Here is an 11,360-nt window from a genome sequence, read left to right as displayed (position 1 = left end):
AATGACAAAAATTCTAGAAACAGAGAACAGATTCATGGTTGCCTAAGGTTAACGAAGACTGAGGATGAGAGTCAGTGTGGGTATAATGGGGCAAGGCAAGCATCTTTGTGATGGAATGTTGTCTCCCTTGACTGTACCAAGGGCAGTATCCTGGTTGGGACACTGTTACTATAGTTTTGCAAGCTGTTACCTTTGGGGCAAAGTAGCTAAAAAGTACCTCCTGGGATCTTTCTGTTGTTTCTTATGACTGCATGTGAACTATTGTTATCTCCAAATAAAAGGTTTAATTTTAAAAATAGCTGATAAGGATGCCTGTGTGGCTCAGTCTGTTAAGCGTCTGCCTTTGGTTTGGGTCATGATCCCGGGGTCCTGGGATCAAGTCCCACATCGGGCTCCCTGCTCAGTGGGGAGTTTGCTTCTCCCCCTGCCCCTCACCCCACTAGTGCTCTCTCTCACACGTGTACTCTCTCTCTCTCTCAAATAAATAAAATCTTTTAAAAAAATTAACAATTGGGCAGCCCAGGTGGCTCAGCGGTTTGGCACCGCCTTCACCCCAGGGTGTGATCCTGGAGACCCAGGATCGAGTGCCACATCAGGTTCCCTGCATGGAACCTGCTTCTTCCTCTGCCTGTGTCTCTGCCTTTCTCTCTCTCTCTCTCTCTCTCAATCTGTCTCTCATGAATAAATAAATTTTTAAAAATCTTTTAAAAAATTGAAAATAACTGGCTTGTTTTATTGTGTAGTATATAATCCATTGTCAAGAATGTCACCCTGTGCTTAGGAAGGTGTGTTCTGTGGTTGTTGGGCAGGGTGCCCTGCAGATCTATTAGGCCAGCATATTGGTAGGAGCTGCTTTGAAGTCTTTGTCTGCTCAGAGATTATGTGTATTGACTGTTTTATTTGTTTGGGTTTTTTTTTCCTGTGGGGTAAAGGGAAGGTCATGCTTTCCTAGCTTGTGTGAGTGTGAGTGTATGAGTGTGTGTGTGTGTGTGTGCTGCATATTTTAAAATCTTTTACTGAAGACTAGAGATTTTACATCAGATATTGGTCCAACTCTGAATTCTGATCCCTCCCAGGAGGGGCAGCTGCTACTGCTGTTTCTTTGTGTGCTCATTTTGTTGGCCTGGATTAATTCTATGGAGTCTATTTCCCTTGCATTGTATGGCAGCTGATCTTTCTATTCAGAGTTTGGGGTTTTTTTTTTATTCTTTTCCAGTCTGACTTCTTAGAGGTCACCCCTAGGTCAGTAGATGATTAGTCAGAGGTTGGGATGAAGCACCTTGAAGGCTTCCATCCTTTGCTGATGCATCAGTGGGTGGTTTCAGGAATGCATTCAAAGTTCAGGCAATTTACAAATACCCTCCACTCACCTTTTAAGTTCTATGTTCACAACACCTCACATTCAGCCAGGAAGGAATAGCTGGCAGGTGTTCTCTGTGGTTTCTTTTTTAGGTGCTTACAGTCTTGGGTATAACCTCAGCCTTCCAGACCACCAGGAATAAGTAGGATCTTATCAAGACCCCCTCTGGCTGCCTCCTACCCACATAGCTGTTGTTAAATTTCAGGCTGGTCTACCTGTCTGGTGCTTGCCACAACCAGTATGGAGGCCTTAGGCTAACTGTGACATTGGCCTTCCCAGGTAGTTTGCCATTGAAGTTGCTGTTGGGTTTGACATCACCCCTTGGCATGTAATATTCTGCACTTTTCTCTAATAAAGTCCAGCCCCTTCATCTGCAGAGCTTCAGTCCTCACAGCCTGCCTTGCCCTGGTAAGGACCTGGGAGTAGGAGACCAGCCCCTCTAAATGGGAGTCCATGGCATTTTAGCCATTTTAGCCATGGACTCCCATTGGTCTTACCGAGATTTGGTAGACTTTCTTTTTTTTGTTTGTTTGTGTGTTTTTGTGTTTGTTTGTTTGTTTTTGGTAGACTTTCTTAAATAAATGCTTCTCAATTTGTGTCTAACTTAACACATCCAAAATCGAATTCAAGTCCAAATCCAAATGCCCAATTCCTGCCACCTCCCACTGTAGATGGGAGCTCCCTCCTTATAGCCTTTTGGGTCAAAAACCTTGGAGATATTCTTTAGGCCTGTTTTCCTCTCTCATCTCATGACATCCAATTGCAAATTCTGTCTTCTGCCTTCTTTTGAAGATGCCCAGAATCCATCTGCCTCTTGGCACCACCATAAAGCCCACTCAGATGCCAGCCACCACCATCTTTTGATTAGAATATTGTGGTATCCTCCCTCCTGGTCTCTCTGCTTCTGCTCCTGCTTCCCCCTCCTCTCCTCTCTCCTCTAGGCAACCAGGGGAGCCTTCCAAATGTAAGTCACATCATGTTATTCCTGTGTTCAAATCCCCTCCATGGGCTCCCCCTCTCACTCAGAGTGAAAGTCCTCCCAGGCACCCTTTCTGGCTTCTCCTATCATTCTCTTACTTACCCACTCCTCCAGAGGCAGAAGGAGTGTATCAGTCAGGATCTACCATGCAGTAACCTGTACGGGGAGATTCTTTAATATAAAGAATTATTGTGGGGCGCCCGGGGGGCAGAGTCAGTTAAGCAACTAACTCTTGATTTCTGCTCAGGTCATGATATCAGGGTGATGAGGTCAAGCCCTGCCACAGACTGCACTGGGCATGGAGCCTGCTCAAGATTCTTTCTCTCCCTCTGCCCCTCCCCAACCTTTCTTTTTCTAAAAATAAATAAATAAATAAATAAATAAATAAATAAATAAATAAATAAAATATTAACTATAATGAGGATGGCAGTAATCGGGCATTAGCTAATAAGAAATAAAGAGCACTCCAAAGAATTTAGAAATTTTATATTTAATGGGCCGAAAGAGCCCCGGGAAGAGCCCACAGTTGACCCCCAACAAGGTGGAGGTCACGCTGGCTGGAGAAGACATGCTAAGCCTCAAACCGGCGGAGAAGTCGCTGTGTGCCTCACGACTGGAAGTTGCTGGAAGTCTGCCAGACACAAGGGAAAGCCGGTCAAGGTTTCTCCCCGGGGGCGCTCCTACAAAACTGCCGGGAGCCTGTGGGCCACGGCGTGCACCGCGGGAGCCCGGGCTGACAAAGCCATCTTCCGTGCAGAAGCTGCTGCTGCCGAGACACCCCGCCCCCACGCCCCGCCGGGCTGCGGGAGCTGCCCCCTCCTCCCGGGCAGGCAGCGCACCCCGCAGAAGCCGGCCGAGAGCACGCGGGAGGCGGCAGAGCAGCCCTCGCATCCTGCAGTGTCTCTCCGGCGCCCCCTACCGACGAGCCGTAACATCGCGCCGCTGACCGGAAGGCAGGATTCGGAGCTGAGATGCGACACATTGATGATGACTCGCGCCGAGACCTTCTTGACGTTTTCTCAAAAAGAAAGAGCGCTCCCACCTCGGTGCCTTTGCAATTCTCACACCCCTACCTGGAATCCTTTGTGTCCATCCCCAACCACACCTGCCAGGCCTGCTCCCTCCCCACAGGCTTCTGCACAGACCGCCTCTGGCCGCCCTAACTAAATAGCGCCGCGCTCACAGCGCTTCCCATCCCCCTTCCTGATGTTCTCCCCTCCGTAGCACTGGCTACCGCTTGACATAATTCATTTACATGCATATTATTTACTGTCCATCTCCCCCATTCTAGAATAAAGTTCATCAAGTACAGGAATTCCATTTTGCTCATCCTTCTATCCAGCAGAGTTGAATAGAAGAGTGCCTAGTACACAGTAGGCGTGCAATAAATACTTATGCAATGAATGAATGAACGAATGAATGATAATAAATTAGATACAGAAAGAGAAGGGGAACGCCAGCCGGAGTCTTGTCACCGAGACACTACCGCGGTCAGCATAATAGTAAGTTTCTTTGAGATTTTCCCCAAGGAAAATTCCATTTCCATTTTTATAGGAGCTTAACGTACATACAGAAATATATTCATATCAAAAGTGTGCAGCCATGGAATGAGCACTGGGTGTTATATGCAATTGAGGAATCACTGAACTCTACCTCTGAAGCTAATAATACATTATATGTTAATTAATTGAATTTAAATAAAATTAAAATTTTTTTAAGTGTGCAGCTTGCTGAATTTTCACAAACCGAATCCACTCAGGTAACCGGCACCCAGAGAAAGAAATAGAATATTACCAGGGCAGCCCCGGTGGCTCCGTGGTTTAGCGCTGCCTTCAGCCCAGGGCATGATCCTGGAGACCTCGGATTGAATCCCACCTCTAGCTCCCTGCATGGAGCCTGCTTCTCCCTCTGCCTGTGTCTCTGCCTCTCTCTCTCTCTCTCTCTCTCTCTCTCTCTGTGCCTTTCATGAATAAATAAATAAAATCTTAAAAAAAAAAGAATATTACCAGCACCCTAGAAGTTCCCTTTGGGCCCCATCCCAGGGTAACCTAATCCTAAATTGTAGAAGCAAAGATTAATATTTGTGCTTTATATGAATGGAATTACACATATCTGTCACTTGACATTTTATACAGAAGATTCATCTATATTGTTGTGAGTTATTCTATTGTAGATCTTTCATATTCTTTGATGTGTAATATTCCACTGCGTGAGTATACTACAATTTATCTTTCTTATCTTTCAAACAATATACTACAATTTACCCATTTTCCTATTGATGGATATTTAGGTAGTTTCCAGTTTGGGCTATTACCAAGAGAGCTGCTATATACATTCTCATATATGTCTTTTTGTGAACAGATGCCAGTATTTCTGTTGGGTATACATCTAGGAGTGGAACTGCTGTATCATAGAACATGCATATGTTCAGCTTCACCAGCCAACCTCCCCATCCCACACCCCAGGGATATTCTCTTTCATTCATGTCAACTAACTTTCCCTGACATAACATGTGTGAAGAGCCCAGCCCTACACAAGGCCCTCAATATGAGGCATTCTGGAAATGAGTATGTTCTTTCTTTGACTCCATGCAAAGCACTGTAGCTGGTCCACTGGGATGAAACAGACAAGTAAGCCATATCATCAGTAAGAGTAGCCAAATCCTGTCACTATATAGATCTTACTCCTGAAAAAAAAAAAAAAAGTCTAAGGTTATATTCAAAAGAAAAAACTCACTCTTTACAAGTTAGGATTGAAAGACTCAACAACAGTAATGATGGCAAATATTTCCTACTTCCTTTGTGCTAACCTTACTATGTATATAACGTCATCCCATCTTCAATGAGGACTGTTCTATCACCCTGTAATACAAAGCCCAACTTTATTTTTTTATGTTTGACTGTGACAGTTGCAAGCCCCTGAGAAAGCCTGTGGGCTCCCTCCCCTGGCACCTGCAGTCCCTCTCAAGGGCCCCTCACCACAACCCCACCCCCTAAGCACAACAAAATGAGCCAGTCACCTCTCTCTGCTCTCTCAAGCCATTTTCAGACCTGCTCAGGAGCCTGTCTGCTCTGCCCCAAAAGCCACTCTGTGTCAATAATAAATCTCTTTATAGCCCTTTGATGTATATGTATGGTCATCAGTCCCAGCTATCCAACCAAATTTGGGGAGGGAGTCAATCCCTCCAACAGGACAACACCCGCATTTTATAGATGAAGAAAACAGAGCCTAGAAAAGTTACTTACCATCCATTCAGTCAACAACGTGTGCTGAATGCACAGAGCCATGGGAAAACAAGGTGGACAGATTTCCTGCCCTCCTTAGAGTGGGAGAAGTCAGTCAGAAAAAAAAAAACCACACAAATTGCTTTTGATTATATGAAAACATCACTACCCTCTCTTATAACTAAGTATTTACTATTTAAAACAAGGAGTTTTTTTTTAACTTACCAAATTGAACAATATCTGACAACGTAACAATACACGGAGTTACCAAGGATAAGAAATAGGCACCTGCCTACATTGTTATAAACAGTGCAAGATCATACAGTTGGAGGCTATTTATTTGGTGTGTCTATCAACATTTCAAATGTCTCCCTCCTCTTCCTTAGTAATTCCACTTTTAGGAACTTATGCCCATATACAGAAGGATGGCGTCACAGCCAAAGAAGGGCAGCGCTTGACATTTCCATCTCCCCTTAAATAAAGTGTATTTTATTTCCATATGGGTCTTTGTAGAAAGAACAATACAGCAAATGAAGAATTAAAATCCAACCCACAATCCCAGCACCTACGCCAGGCGGGTCATACACCAGAGGCTCCCTTTCTCCTGACGGAGCCATGCTGCCTCCTGGTGGATTTTCTTGAGTACGTTCATTATTCACCATTTTTAATTTTTAAAATGTACTAAGTTTTTTAAACCAGGTAACATACTCACGTAGTCCATAGTTTGAAAGTACTAAATGGTATACAGTGGGAATTTCCTTCCGTTCCTGTGCCCCTCGAACTAGGTTCTTTTCCCTACAGGCAACCAAATTGGCCAATCCCTGTACACAGCCCTCCAGGGGTAGTGCACCCATATACCTGCGTCCAGCAAATGAGAGCTTCTTTTCTACTGCCTGCCTTTGAATCATGAATCTCTCTCCTAAAAACTTATAAAATTCAAAGAAGTATTCATTATTGCCTAGTTGCAGTCATGAAAAATCAGAGATATGAATTCCCAAAATGAGAAGAATGACCAGGTCTCACACATCCACCTGCAATCATTATTAAGACTTATGTGGACAGCCCGGGTGGCTCAGCGGTTTAGCGCCACCTTCAGCCCAGGGCCTGATCCTGGGGACCCGGGATTGATTCCCATATCGGGCTCCCTGTGTGGAGCCTGCTTCTCCCTCTGCCTGTGTCTCTGCCTCTGTGTGTGTGTGTGTGTGTGTGTCTCTCATGAATAAAAAAAAAAAAAAAGACTTATGTGATAACGTGGGGAAATGTCTATCACAAAAGTTCCTTTAAAAACAATACACAAAAGAGGAAAGTGATAAGAATAAAAACAAATGCTCCCCTACTCAGAAATAAAAATAACACAACAATGACATATCATTTTCAGCTGCCAAACTAGGAAAGTGTATTTCCTTTTAATGACTGTTATCAATTCTGAGGAGCATGTTGTAAAAAGTATAGCCATGTGTTTTGGAACAGGGTAAATCAATGTAAGTTTTAATGAAGTTAATGAAAACATTGGAAATCTTTGACTCAGAAATTCCTTTTTAATGACCTAAATATAGAATGATCTTTATGCAAAAATAGGATCATTACATTATTTGTTAGTGAAAAAGCTAAATGTCCAACTACAGAGACCTGGTTAATAGTGGTAGGTACAATATTCACTTAATGAAACACTAAAGTCATTATAATGTTTGCAAAGATTTGGTGTTTGTTTTTGATGTTAAAAGAAATAGAAAGTTGAGGATATAGAAAGATCACAAAACCCAACAAGTAGGCAAATGTTCAACATTGAATGGCCAGTGTGTTGGGAATCTGAGTATTTTTTCTTTAGTCATTCTCTAATGAGCATTTATAATAATATAATATTTTTGAAAGAAACAAGCAGAATACATAAACTGTGGAAGAGTATGCATGTGTGTCTGACCAAGCAGAATTTGTATTTAAACCCAAGCAAACCCGATATCTTATTCAATCCTCACAGCTTCAGACCAATTGACCTACTGAACTAATGTCACAGAGGCTTAATATGAAAACCGGTGAAGAGCCTAGAGGGAAGTCAAAATGCGCAATTCTCCACCCAAACCTCTTTCACCACCAGGGACATAGGAATTATCTTCAAGAGAAAATAGTTGGAATGCCCAGATGTCTGACTGCAGACTTTTCCTTTTGTTCTTTCTCCTTGTTTAGTCACTGGTTCCCAAATGCAAGTGTGCCTAGGATTTTTCTACATAGGGCTGCATATAGAGAACCATGTAGACCACACTTCAAGAGTCTCTATTTAGAGACTTTATTTACATGGATTTTCAAGAATGGTTTTGAGCAGCCGGTATTTTTACTTTGCTAATCACTAGGCAATGCGTGACTCTACATTTTTCCTTTGTTGAAGAAAATGTTCATTATTTGTGTGATAAAATAAGAGTTCATGCCTTTCAGCTCAGGCTAAGAGTACAAAACCCTTTGGGTCACCCAGGCACCTGGGAGGCTACCTGCTTAGCAGTTTGTTGTTGCTCAGGGCATAGGTTCCTGTGACATGGTCTGAGCCAGCCATTGATTCTTCTGCCAAAAGCTGCTGCCAAATTCACCTCCCTGACATCCTTACTCCTCCACCTTTTCCTCTGCTGAGATGTCCCTCCCATGACTAAAAGCCTTAGTAAACTCTTTACACGAAGAAACTATCTTTCCCTTTTCTTAATTCAGGTGAAATTCACTTAACATATAACTAACCACTTTACTTTTTTTTAATTTTTTTAAATTTATTTATGATAGTCACACACACACAGAGAGAGAGAGAGAGAGAGAGAGGCAGAGACACAAGCTGAGGGAGAAGCAGGCTCCATGCACCGGGAGCCCAACGTGGGATTCGATCCCGGGTCTCCAGGATCACGCCCTGGGCCAAAGGCAGGCGCCAAACCGCTGCGCCACCCAGTGATCCCTAACTAACCACTTTAATTTGACTATTAGAACTCAACTGTATTTAGTTGGATTCACCATGTTACACAATAACCAGCCAGCTATCTCTAGTTGTAAAACTTTTTCATCACCACATATCCACTAAGTAATCCATCTCCATTCCCCTTGGCCCCATCCACATGCCCCAGTAACTTCTAATCTGCTGTCCCTATGATCTTATCTATTCTGGACACTTCAAATAAAAGGAATCCTATAATGTGACCCTTTGTATCTGGCCTCTTTCACTTAGCACAATGTTTTCAAGGTTCATCCAAATGGCAGCATTTATCAATACTTCATTTCTTTTATGGCTGAATAATATTTTATTGAATGTACTATCCCTCAGTTTATCCATTCATCTACTGGTGGACAGCTGAGTTATTCCCACTGAGTGGCTATTATGATTAATGTACTATAAACATTCACATATAAGTTTCTGTGTAGACATAGATTTTCATTTCTCTTCGAGTATATACTTAGGAGTGGAATTGGAATGCCTGGCTGGCTCAGTGGTTGAGCGTCTGCCTTGGGCTCAGGGCGTGTGATCCCAGGGTCTTAGGATCAAGTCCCACATCGGGCTCCCTGCATGGAGCTTGCCTCTCCCTCTGCCTGTGTCTCTGCCTCTCTCATGAATAAATAAAATCTAAAAAAAAAAAAGGACTTAGGAGTGGAATTGCTGGATCATATGGTATTTCTATGTTTAACTTTTTGATGAACCGCCAAATGGTTTTCCATTCTGGCTGCACCATTTTATATTCTTGCCAGCAGCGTACAAGGGGTCCTATTTCCCCACATCTTCGCCAGCAGTTGTTATCCCCCACTCTGTGCCCTTTTTTCCATGAAAGCCATCCTAGTGGGTATGAAATGGTATCTCGTTCTGGTTTTAATTTGCATCTCTTTAGTAATCAGTGATGCTGACCATATTTTTAATGTGCTTGTTATCTATTTGTAGATCTTGTTTGAAGAAATGTCTGTTCCATTCCTTTGCTTTTAAATTGAGCTTTTTGCTATTGAGTTATAAAAGCTCCTTATATAGTCTGGATATTAAATCCAAATCAGATATAGGATTTGCAAATATTTTCTCCCATTTTGTAGGTTGCTTTCGCACATTCTTGATATCTTGATGCACAAATTGTTTTGTTTTGTTTTGCCTGCATTTTTGGTGTCAAATATAAGAATCCATCACCAGACCTCAGGTCAGGATTCACCTGTTTGCTTCTGGTAGGTTTATAGTTTTAGTTCTTATATTTATATGATTGATCCATTCTGAGTTAATGAGTGACATACAGAGTAAGGCAGAGGTCCAGCTTCAGTCTCCTGCGTTAGTTATCCAATGGTCCCAGCACTGTTTGCTGAACTTATTTCAATAAAAAGGTTTTAGCACTTCCCAAAAAATCAGTTAGCTGTATAAACAAGGCTTTATCTCCAGATTCTCAATTCTATTCCGTTGGTCTGTATGTCTATACCACACTGCCTACTGAAACTACTTGTACTAGGTTTTGAAATCAGGAAGTGTGAAACATCCAACTTTGAACGTTTTACAAGATTGGTTTTGCTAATTGGGCCTCTAATGGCTTCTTAGGAATTTGAAGATCCACTCGTTTCTGGAAAAAAGAAAAAAGCCATTGGGGATCCTGGGTGGCTCGGCGGTTTAGCGCCTGCCTTAGGCCCAGGGCATGATCCTGGAGTCCTGGGATCGAGTCCCACGTTAGGCTCCCTGCATGGAACCTGCTTCTCCTTCTGCCTGTATCTCTGCTATTCTCTGTGTCTCTCATGAATAAATAAATATTAAAAGAAAAAGATAGCCATTGGAATTTTGACAGAGATTACACTCAATCTATAAATGCTTTGGAGAGTATTGCCATTTTAACAATATTGTCTTCAATCCCATAAATAGGAGTGGTCTTTCATTTAGATTTTCTCTCAAGATGTTTAGTTTCAGTGTACAAATCTTTCACCTTGGTTAAATAGATTTCTAAGTATTTTCTTTGAAATGCTACCATAATGGAAGGATTTAAATCTCCTTTCCAGATTGTTGCTGGTGTATAGATACACAATTGATTTCTGTGTGAACTTGGGCCCTCCGACTCTGTGGAATTGGTCAGCTCTAGTTTTCTAACGGTTTCTTTGGGATATTCTCTATATAGGATATTTGTCAAGGTTTACTTCTTTTCTAACTTCTGTATCTCTAATTTTGTATACTTACCTAAATTGCTCGGCTACAACTTCCAGTACAAGGGTGAATGGCAGTGGTTAAAGGGACACCCGTAACTCATTCCTTTAGTTTTCATTTTTATGTTGGCTGTGAATTTCCAAATAAACCCATTTACAAAGTTCCTTTCTATTCCTAATGTGCCGTTTTTACCATGAAAAAGGGTGTCAGAATTTTGTCAAATGTTTTCTCTGCATCTATGAAAATGATCATGTGGCTTTTTTCTTTAATGTGTATTTCATTACATTGAACCAACCTTACATTCCTGAAGAAATTCCTACCACCTCAGTAGTACATCACTTTTTTTCCCCTTTGCATTTTGTAGGTCTTCCCCCAGACTTTAGAATACTGTCCTTTTCTATTTCTGTACCCTTGAAGCTTGATGTGCTACTCAGTAACTATCTTGTTAAACACAGACTTTAAGTGGAAGAAATCATGGATATCTCCAACTCAAAAGTTGTTAGGTTAAAAGAAAAAGAAAAAAGTTAGGTTAGGTTATATGCATGTGTGTGATGCTAGGAGAAAGTTCTACCAAAATTGTTCCCCTCTCAATAGGATTGTTTACCATTTTTAGTATCAGCCTCCTACTTTATCATGTGAAAATGAATATAATCTCAAGTACTGCACAAAAGGCTATCA

Source organism: Canis aureus, chromosome 26, assembly GCF_053574225.1.
Source record: "Canis aureus isolate CA01 chromosome 26, VMU_Caureus_v.1.0, whole genome shotgun sequence".
NCBI lineage: Eukaryota > Metazoa > Chordata > Mammalia > Carnivora > Canidae > Canis > Canis aureus.
The sequence above is the reverse complement of the archived record's forward strand: the minus strand, read 5'-3'. Positions refer to the sequence as shown.